The sequence below is a fragment of the Bos indicus x Bos taurus genome, chromosome 5 (assembly GCF_003369695.1).
Source record: "Bos indicus x Bos taurus breed Angus x Brahman F1 hybrid chromosome 5, Bos_hybrid_MaternalHap_v2.0, whole genome shotgun sequence".
In the NCBI taxonomy this organism is placed as follows: Eukaryota; Metazoa; Chordata; class Mammalia; order Artiodactyla; family Bovidae; genus Bos; species Bos indicus x Bos taurus.
In genome coordinates this window covers 111807218-111818984 of record NC_040080.1, presented here as the reverse complement: position 1 = coordinate 111818984, position 11767 = coordinate 111807218, and positions in this window count along the sequence as shown.

Below are 11767 nucleotides of genomic sequence, written 5' to 3'. Positions count from 1 at the left end.
TTCCACAAAGGCACATTTAATAATCACTAATTGCCAAGCTTGAAGTGGATGTGTGGAGGGGAATTACTGCAAAAAAGCATGATGTAATCTTGGGATGATAGAGATGTTCTATGTAGTCATTATAGTGGTAGTTATATGACTACATATATTTGTCTCAAAATTTAATACAATTCCCTTAAAATTGACTATAATTGAGCCTATACCTCAATTAGACTGATTATAGTTTCCATAGAAATGAATGATTGTAAAAACAGTACTTATAAAAACCTGCAGAATTCAGCAAAACACATGCTTTATGGAAATCTTATAGCCTTAAATATTTATATGAGAATGGTAGGGACATCAGAATAAATGAATTCAACATGTATCAGAAAAAAATTTAATTATTATAGAGTATACCCCAAAGAAAAGAAAAAAGAGTAAAAGAAAAAGAAAATGGTGATATATATATTAAAAAAAAAAGTCATGAAATCCATCAGAAACTAAAACGTTGGCAAAATGACTTAGATTTTCCTTGGTGAGTTTTTTGGTGCTTATTACATTATTAAATTTATTAACATTATTAAAATATACAAAAATAACCAAACAAAAGTGCACTGAGTACTGACAACAATAATGTGTTTAATGAACTAGAATTTATTACTCATCTCATTCTTGCTCTTAAGTACAGTGGAGAAGAACACAGCTTTGGAAAACCTTGATATTTTTATCACAAACTGAAATAACAATAACCGGATATTACTTTTTAGATATGTGTTTATTTCAAGATGATATTGCACGTTTGAATTTTCTGTTTTAATCTTTCCAGATTTTTGAAATATCTTTTAAAGAAAATGATAAAATTAGTAACTGTGTTACATTTTATTGTTTTTATTACTATTTCGTTGAATTTTTGAAATATGAAGCAGAAACAACACGATAGATGTTTGTGTGTGGTTACAAACGACTACTGTGAACTATTCTGCCCAGAAAAATTCCCTGTAGCATGTGTATGTGTGTACACACACACACTCACACATATATATACAAACATATACATGCATGTGTTTTATTTCGTATGGTATATTACTACAGTATTTGTGTTAGTTGCTCAGTCATGTCCAGCTCTTTGCGACACCCTGGACTGTAGCCCGCCAGGCTCCTCTGTCCGTGGAATTCTCCAGGCAAGGATCCTGGAGTGGATACTCATTCCCTTCTCCGGGATGTCTGCACAATTCAGGGGCTGAGCCTGGGTCTTCTGCATTGCAGGCAGATTCTTCACCATCTGAGCCAATATTACACATAAATGTACATGTATATTTTTGTACTTTAATTGCTCATTAAAATAATGATAAATAATTCTTTAAAGCTTTCTGATATAAGTACTTATCTCTACCATGGCAGAAAAATGTAGCATATAAGGAATGAGTACAGTTTATGGAGAAAAATAGACTAAAACATTTTTGAACTAAAACCATTGGAGAATAAATGTTAGCCCATTGTTTTTTTTAGTGCATGTGATTATGAAATGAGAAACATAATCTTATTGCATCCTTTATCCATTGAGAAATGTAATTAAAGCTCCTCTTCATTTCTTGGCAGACACTCACTCACAGTTTCATAAGAGTTGACAAGGGACAAATTTTAAAAATAACTTAATAGATTTATACTGGCACTTCCTATATGGCTTTAAAACTTCTTAGCTCTCAAATCAGTCATGAAATAGTTACTATGTCTAAATAGAGCTATTTCTATACTTAAAATTACACTTATATGTTCATTTTATATCAAAATCAGTTTCCCTTTTTTCACCTAGACTCTCCCTGCAAACACAGTTGCATGAATTTTCATTATATAGAATTTTTATTCTATACAATGCTTAATATTCAGATGCTTAAATATTCATATTCCAAGAAGTTTTTAAGAATCCTAAATGATGTGTGATGCAAAAACTGCAGAAATAAATCAATTGATCAACAAAATTCTAGTGACAAAGGTTCAAAAGAAATTTAGGAAATGGCAACCCACTCCAGTATTCTTGCCTGGAAAAGTCCATGGATAGAGGAGCCTGGCAGGCTGCAGTCCATGGGGTTACATGACTGAGCACATGTGCACAAAGGTGGAGGGAGATGGGTTGGTAGCAATAAACTGGTAGAACTAAAAAGAAGAAAAGAAATGTATTTCATACTCATTTAGCAGTTCACAGGGGGGTGAATCCTGGACTCCAGCAAGTTCTTCTTTAAGCACTAATTAGGAGACCCAGAGTTCTTTCATCTCTTCCTTCTATACTGCACACTCTTGTTATCATTTGCAGCCAGCCATTGGAGAAAGAAAGTGTGTAGACCTAGCCACCCATCTGCTTAATCCTAGTCCCTGATATGGCACAGAATATTTCCATTTTATCCCATTGCTAGAATTCAGGGACATGTTCACACCTAACTGTAAGGAAGGGTGAGGCCTGTAGTCAATTTGCATGCCTAGGAAGAAGAGCGAATAGATTTCAGTGAACAGCAGTCTACAGTAGAAATCAGTCTATGATGTAGAAATTAGTTCTGTGCTGTATTTTAACATATGAATGATGTTAAGTGAAAAAAACTGAGTTCCTATGGTGGAAAATATCTACATTATGGTGTCATAAAAATAGGATGAATTAAGATTCATTATACCTGGGCCTTATGTTGCCTCCACCTTTAACATGTGAATAAACAGGCAAATCATTAAACTTTGAAATTGCATTTTGAGTTTTCTGACTGAATTGTCTCTAAGATTAGCTACCTCTCTAAAATGCTGTAATTATACTTTTGACAGTTTCTGAGGTGTTGAGTGAGACATAACTGTACAAACTTTCAGCAAATTAAAAAATGATGACTATTTTCTGAAATGAATATTGAAGTTCATATGGATAACTTTTATTACATACCAGAGATAAGTTATTCTTTTTCTAGGAATCATATTTCAAGTAAGTGAGTAAGGATATTACATACCAATTGATTTTGTCACAGTTTTTCTTAAAATTCCATTCACCATTGTGTGTTGATACCATTATTTCTGGCGCATTGTAAGTACTCAGTAAATTTGTGCTGAGTGAATAAATGCATGAATAACTATAGATAAAGTGAATTAAAATTAAATTCACCTCTTATAGCCTGAATTTGTATCAAAAATATCACTTATGCTATAGATCATCTCCATGATTAATCAAAAAAAAAATCAATAAAATACAAACCAGGAAAGAAAACGCTCCGGTAAAACTTCAGAGCAGTACTCTCTGACTTTTCTTTAGAGCATGCTATAAATGAATTCAGATTGGTCTGATAATTAAGCTAACTCTAGCAAAAATCTAGAAAATGTAATTCCACACCTGGGACTGGTAAGTGCACAGATATTATGTAGTTCAAATGAAAAAGACTGCATTTTCCATAACATATTACTTCCCAGAATTGATATTTTTGGAGGAATTTCCTAAGGGAACAACCTAGAGAAGAAATGTAATATGTAAATGTGAAAAGATTTAAATTCTGAGGCTGGCAGAAAGCTTCAAGACACTATGTGATAATTGACACATTTTGTCCTTTCATATTCTTGAATATGGCTATCATCCCACTCCCCCAGCAACTTAGAGGAGAGTTTCCCTTCCTCGAATGCTTATGGGAGAGAAAACGTTGCTTATATTGAAGTAGATGCAGGCAAATTTCCCCCACATATTTCTCTAATTCTTACATTTGGTCACTTAAAATATTTTTTGATTGTATATATTATATTTACTAGGCTTTTGAGATATAATTGATATGTAACTTTATGTTGGTTTCATTACATACAGCATATTTATTCAATATTTGTGTATATTGTGAAATGACCACACTGTCTACTTAACATCCATCACCATTCATTGTTATAATATTTTTTCATGTGATGAAAGCTCTTATGGTCTACTCTCTTGCAACTTTCAAATATAAAATAGAATATTATTAACTATAACCCTCATGCTATATGTTACATCCTGTAGCATTTATTTTATAACTAGGAGTTTGTATCTTTTGACACCTTCCTTCATTCATTTCACTCACCCAACATCCCCTTCCTCTGACAGCCACCAATTAATTCTTTGTATCTGTAAGCTAAATTTTTGTTTCTTTTTTTAGATTCCAAATATAAGTGTGATTATATGGTATTTATCTTTCTCTGTCTGACGTATCAGTCACCCTTGAAGCCCATCCATGTTAATACAGATGGCAATGTTTCATTCTTTTTTAGGCTGAATAATATTCCATTGTCTATATAAACCACATCTTCTTTGGTCATTTATCCATCAACAGACACAGGTTTTGTCTTGGTTATTCTAAATGATGTTACAGTGGTCATGGGGGTGTCTATATCTTTGAGTTATTTTTAAAAGTGCAATTGCTGAGTTATACGGTATTTCTATTTTTAATTTTTTAGTAATCTCCATCCTGTTTTCTATAGTGATTGTACCAATCTACATTCCCACCAACAGTGCAGAAGGGCTCCTGTCTCTCCATATCCTCACTCACACTCATGATTTCTAGTTTTGAGAACAGTTGTTCTGACAGGTGTGAAGTAATATCTTACTGTGGCTTTGATTTGCATTTCCTTCATGACTAGTGATATTGAACCATTTTTCACGTACCCCTTGGCCAGCTGTATGTCTTTGGAACAATTTCTGTTCAACCTCTGCCCATTTTTAAATCAGATTATTTGAGTTATTTTTGCTATTGAGTTGTATGAGTTATTGTATAGTTTGAATATTAATCCTTTATCAGATACATTGTTTCCAAATATTTTCTCTCATTCAGTAGGTTGCCTTCTTATTTTGGTGATGCTTTCCTTTGCTACACAGAAGCTTTTCGGTTTAAGGTAGTACCACTTGATTATTTTTGCTTATGTTGCTTTGTTTTGGTGTCAAAAAAAAAAAAACTTCACTAAGATCGATGTCAAAAAGCTTGTTGCCTGTGTTTTCTTCTGAGCATTTTATGGTCTCAGGTCATATATTTAAATCTTAATTCATTTTAAGTTAATTTTGTGTTTTGAATAAGATAGTGCTTCAGTTTCATTCTTTTGCATGTGGCTGTTCAGTTTTCCCAGCATTATTTACTGAAAACACTGTCCTTCTGCAATTATATATGCTTAGATCCTTCATCAGAAATCAATTGAGCATATATGTGTGAATTTATTTCTGGGTTTTCTATTGTTTCATTGTGTAAAATCTATGTGTCTGTTTCTATCCTGATATTATATGGTTTTGATCACTGTAGCTTTGTAACATCATGTGAAGTCAAGGACTGTGATGCCTTCAGCTTTCTTCTTCTTTCTCAAGACTGATTTGGCTATTCAGGGCCTTTTATGGTTCCAACTTCATGTGTTTACCAAGCATTTTCATGGCGGTAGGTATGAATACATACAGTGACATAAAAACACAAAGATCCTGCCCTCATGCATGTGTAATCACCAATAAAATTTCTACATTACAGTATTGGTTTGAGTAAAAAGAGTAAATAATTTAGCATTCATTGATTACAGAAAAGCAAAACATTAGAAAATAGATTTAAATGAAGTGAGGTAGTGGGAAGTTTGAATCCTGTTTTCTTGCTAATATCCAAAAGTATGTGTAAATGCTAGGAAAAAATTTAATAGATCAAAAAATAGAATCTAAATTGGAGGACAGATATTGTGAATTCCATTAATTCATTTAATCATTTGGTGAGTATTGAGTCCTTCAGTTCAGTTCAGTTCAGTCGCTCAGTCATGCCCAACTCTTTGCGACCCCATGAATCGCAGCACTCCAGGCCTCCCTGTCCATTACCAACTCCCGGAGTAGATTCAGACTCTCGTCCATCAAGTCAGTGATACCATCCAGCCATCTCATCCTCTGTCGTCCCCTTCTCCTCCTGCCCCCAATCCCTCCCAGCATCACAGTCTTTTCCAATGAGTCAACTCCTCACATGAGGTGGCCAAAGTACTGGAGTTTCAGCTTTAACATCATTCCTTCCAAAGAAATCCCAGAGCTGATCTCCTTTAGAATGGACTGGTTGGATCTCCTTGCAGTCCAAGGGACTCTCAAGAGTCTTCTCCAACACCACAGTTCAAAAGCATCAATTCTTTGGTGCTCAGCCTTCTTCACAGTCCAAATCTTGCATCCATACATGACCATTGGAAAAACCATAGCCTTGACTAGACGGACCTTTGTTGGCAAAGTAATGTCTCTGCTTTTCAATATGCTATCTAGGTTCGTCATAACTTTTCTTCCAATGAGTAAGCATCTTTTAATTTCATGGCTGCAGTCACCATCTGCAGTAATTTTGGAGCCCAAAAAAATGAAGTCTGACACTGTTTCCACTGTTTCCCCATCTATTTGCCATGAAGTGATGGGACCACATGCCAAAGAAAGGATCTTTCTTTTTTTGAATGTTCTTCATTTTCTGAATGTTGAGCTTTAAGCCAACTTTTTCACTCTCCTATTTTACTTTCCTCAAGTGGCTTTTTAGTTCCTCTTCACTTTCTGCCATAAAGATGGTGTCATCTGCATATCTGAGGTTATTGATATTTCTCCTGGCAATCTTGATTCCAGCTTGTGCTTCTTCCAGCCCAGCATTTATCATGATGTACTCTGCATATAAGTTAAATAAGCAGGGTGACAATATACAGCCTTGATGTACTCCTTTTCCTATTTGGAACCAACCTGTTGTTCCATGTCCAGTTCTAACTGTTGCTTCCTGACTGCATATAGGTTTCTCAAGAGGCAGGTCAGGTGATTCTTTCAGAATTTTCCACACTTTATTGTGATCCACACAGCCAAAGGCTTTGGCATAGTCAATAAAGCAGAAATAGATGTTTTTCTGGAACTCTCTTGCTTTTTGTATGATCCAGTGGATGTTGGCAATTTGATCTCTGGTTCCTCTGCCTTTTCTAAAACCAGCTTGAACATCTGGAAGTTCACGGTTCATGTATTGCTAAAGCCTGGCTTGGAGAATTTTGAGCATTACTTTACTAGTGTGTGAGATGAGTGCAATTGTGCAGTAGTTTGAGCTTTCCTTGGCATTGCCTTTCTTTGGGATTGGAATGAAAACTGACCTTTTCCAGTCCTGTGGCCACTGCTGAGTTTTCCAAATTTGCTGGCATATTGAGTGCAGCACTTTCACAGCATCATCTTTTAGGATTTGAAATAGGTCAACTGGAATTCCATCACCTCCATTAGCTTTGTTCACAGTGATGTTTCCTAAGTCCCACTTGACTTCACATTCCATATGTCTGGCTCTAGGTGAGTGATCACACCATTGTGATTATCTGGATCATAAGATCTTTTTTGTACAGTTCTTCTGTGTATTCTTGTCATCTCTTCTTAATATCTTCTGCTTCTGTTAGGTCCATACCATTTCTGTCCTTTATTGAGCCCATCTTTGCATGAAATGTTCCCTTGGTATCTCTAATTTTCTTGAAGAGATCTCTAGTGTTTCCCATTCTATTGTTTTTTTCTACTTCTTTGCACTGATCACTGAGGAAGGCTTTCTTATCTCTCCTTGCTATTCTTTGGATAAAATGATTAGTATTTGTTAAAAGTTACCTGTGACTGTGTCCAGACAAAAAAATTCCTGGGTATATATTTTATTTAGCAAATATACATATAGATCTTCCTATGCATTCACCCCTGCTCTAAATATTTTACAAATATTAATGAGTATTTTACAAATATTTTACAATTATTTACTCGTTGAAATTGTATTCAAAACTCTGCCAAATATGAGCTTCCCTAGTGGCTCAGGGGTAAAGAATCTACCTGTGGTACAGAAGATACAGAAGTTACAGTTTCGATCCCTGGGTCCAGAAGATCCCCTGGAAGAAGAAATGGCGACCCACTCCAGTGTTCTTTCCTGGAGAATCCCACGGACAGAGGAGCCTGGCGGACTACAGACCATAGGGTTGCAAAGAGTCAGACACGACAGAGCATATGGCACTAGCCTTCCCTTATGTCTGTGTCTTCCAAGTCTCTCCATTAGCTATCCATTATTAGCATGGGCACTCCAACAGAAAAATCTTTTCTTCCTTAAAATAGAGTGGTTTGGTGCTTATAACTAAGAACCCTAAAAGAAATATGTGTATGCACACGTGGTTTTTTACCCTAAAAGCCATAAGTATTCATTGAAGGAGTTTAAATTGATGAATTCTATGATCCAATTGTGCTATAGTAAGCTCAAATAACCTTTAAAAACATACAATCAGAAGTGTATTTTACAAATTAGAGGTCTATTGAAACAAAGTCATCAAAAATAAAGACATTGATAGAATTTTCCCATTAATTGAGTCATAAATCTGAGAATTGTAAGAAAATACAATATAGTGATATTGTGTTCTCATTACAATGTTAACCTTAAATAAATCCCAACTCAGGTCTGATATAGTCTTTCCAATCCTGAGAAACAGTTTCTATAATGGTATGGCTAAGGAATGGAGAAGGCAATGGCACCCCACTCCATTACTCTTGCCTGGAAAATCCCATGGACAGAGGAGCCTGGTAGGCTACAGTCCATGGGGTCGCAAAGAGTCGGACATGACTGAGCGACTTCACTTTCACTTTTCAGTTTCATGCATTGGAGAAGGAAATGGCAACCCACTCCAGTGTTCTTGCCTGGAGAATCCCAGGGACGGGGGAGCCTGGTGGGCTGCCATCTACGGGGTCGCACAGAGTCGGACACGACTGAAGCGACTTAGCAGCAGCAGCATGGCTAAGGAAATGTATTCTGAAAGTTCCACAGACCTAATTTTCTATTCGCCATTGATTTTAAAGTGTTTTCACAGATTCTGGTTATGTTTGGAATTCTATTTTAAAGGTAACAAAAGAAGTTCTGAAAAAGTAAGACTGGATTTAACATTTCATAAAACTGCCACTTGCTTTTCAATTTGTCATTTGATAAATAGATAGTAAATTGAAAGGTTTTATACCTATCATTGAAAAGTGGAATTTGTCTCCAGACTAAGATAGAAATATATGATCGTGCAGAAGCCTAAGAAAATTTTGTTTACAGTGGCTCAAACTCAGTGCCTATCTCTTAGAAGTGAGATGGCGCATCAATACATATTGCAAGTTCTGTCTTTGTTTTCACAATTGCCAGTCTCCTTGTCAGATTTTACAAATCTGAAAATAATCAAAGCAAAATAATAATAGCAATAATTTCATCCATTACATTTGAACATTTCAGCAAGAGTTCCTTGTTATTTGTATTTATTGTGCCCTTGCTAGAGAATATAGGTCTAGGTGTTATCACATAAAACTGGCAATAATTTTTAGTTTTTAGGCTTCCCAAGATAATAAAAGAAAAAAACATAAAATAGTGTACAAGGAGCTAATTTTCTGTTAGGCCATAGAGAAGACAGAAGCTAAGCTTATAAAGTTTTTTTTTCTTCTTTTCTGTAGAGGAATTGAATATATCCATTTTTATGTATGTATATTTATTGAGTTTTGCTATTGTTTTTTTTTCCAATCATCCCAATTGCAATAATTTCTCCTTTCTATGTGCATAGAGATTATTAATAAATCTAGGGCCATTGTGCCTAAGTAAGGTTTACCAGAAGGCCAGTGCATTTTTTTCTATAAAGATACATTTGCATGTTTACACTAAGGAAGGATATATTAACATATGCAAATCCTATGACCTTTTTTTTTTTTAAGATCTTGCTGCATGACCCAATTGTCTTAATCTACTTACAGTGAGGTTTGTCCCTTGTTTAAGGTCTCATAAGATTGCTAAACAAGGACCTTCATCTAGCAAGTACTGTTGGGAATAAAATTCAGGGATCCTGTGAATAAATTTTGGTCATTAACATAACTTAGTCATGCTATAAATTTTTATCATAACCTCTCTTCAGTGACGGGTATAATGGTCTGAGATCTGCCTGCTGAGGGAAGACTGTAAGCTAAAGGTTCCCTTGGTTTGCCCCTGCACGCTCAGGCCTGACAGCTAAGATGCCTAAGCCCACTCAGACTGTGAAAGTGTCAACTATCAGGAAGAGGCCTGACAACAGTCACGGAATAATTAAGTATGGGTCTGGATATTACTTTGAGCAGAAAGAAATAGTTTGTAGGCCTCAAAACAAAGAATTAAAAATGTCTTTTTAGAATCCAGTAATTAGTACTTGAAACATGAGCAATTACTGTGATTTTAGAACTTTTATACTTTATTTCTCCAGTAGTGAATATGAATGGACTGAGCTTTTATTGTTTACGTTGGGAATTTTATTGCTCTCTTATTAATCTCATCATCTCTCCACATTCTTGCTGTGTTGATTATTTTATGGACAAGAATGAAACAGTGAAAAGAACAAGTCTTAATGCAAAAACTATTATCTTTGAAGTCTGTCAACTCTACATTTTCTTCGATCCCTAATAAGGAGAGAACACAATTCATTCATTGTATTGTTTACTTATCTGAAAGAACAGGAAGATTGAAACATATGGTTCAAAATCACAATTAGATGATTTCTTGCAGTGAGCTCAGTAATCCTTGATAATTCAATACAAAATGACATTTGACTAAACCTGTGACAAGGGAAAAAGGAAACTTTTCTTTGGGCATAAGTGAATAATCTCCTCGGATCTAGAAACTGGGGAAAGCAGGAAGTACAGGCTAAAAATTAAGGTTTTCTCTCTGCATATAAACTCATAAATTTCACAGCATGATCCTTCCTCCAGACTTCCAGCAAGGCTACAATCTACAATAGGCCTTAGATCCCATTCACTTTGCCTTAGCACTTGTTCATTTTTCTTGAAAATTCCCCAGTGACTGCAGATATTTTTCTTAACAGGTGATTTTTCAATGAAATGTCATTTTGGCTTTCTGTGAGTATCCTTAGTGGCATGTACCAAATGACTCATTTCATTTGTGACCAGAGCCAAATTCAAATTTAATTTTCCAGAGGGGACAAGTTAATGTATAACCTATTGTGCCACCTGGCATCCTAAATTAAATTTCCTGAACTGTTTTCACTGAGAACAGAATTGGGTATATTGTTTTGTAAAGGCATTTTCAGCTGTCAGCTGTGACTTCAGTCACTTTTATAGTTATATAATTAACCCATTTATTATAATTAATAAGTCATAAATACCTGGAATTCTAAATTTTGAAAATGACAATTGGGTTACTTAGCTTTATGGAACCACAATGGCCTATATTCTGAACATTAGAGAAATATTAAATCCTCTTACCTAAGCTTCCAGCATACATCTGTTCTGTGTGTAGTGCCTCATGAAAACTATCCTAGAGAAAAATGTTCATTTGAGTTCAAACCCAAGCCATTTAATTCCAAAGGGTTTATATTTTTTAAATATAGATTTAAATATATATATATTTAAACATATAATTTATATATTATATTAAATATTTAATTTATTATATTTAATTTAATTATTTAATTATATATTATACATAATATATGATATATATTTAATATATATCATATATTATATTTAATTTATATATATATAATTATAATTATTTAAATCTATATTTAACTATATATAAATTTATATTAAATATATTAAATATAGATTTAAATATAAATTAAAAATAGAAGAGTTTTCAGACCACTTCCAAATGTCATCTAGACTCAAATCCATAAAAATATTGTACATGTTAAAACAAAAAATTAAAAAAGATGAGACTCAATGAGATTTCTTTACATACAGATTTCTGAGTTATTAAGGCCACTTGCCATTCATAGTAGCCTGGTATGTTATCAAAAGACTATAATTATAACATAATATGTGTCTTGTAGCTCA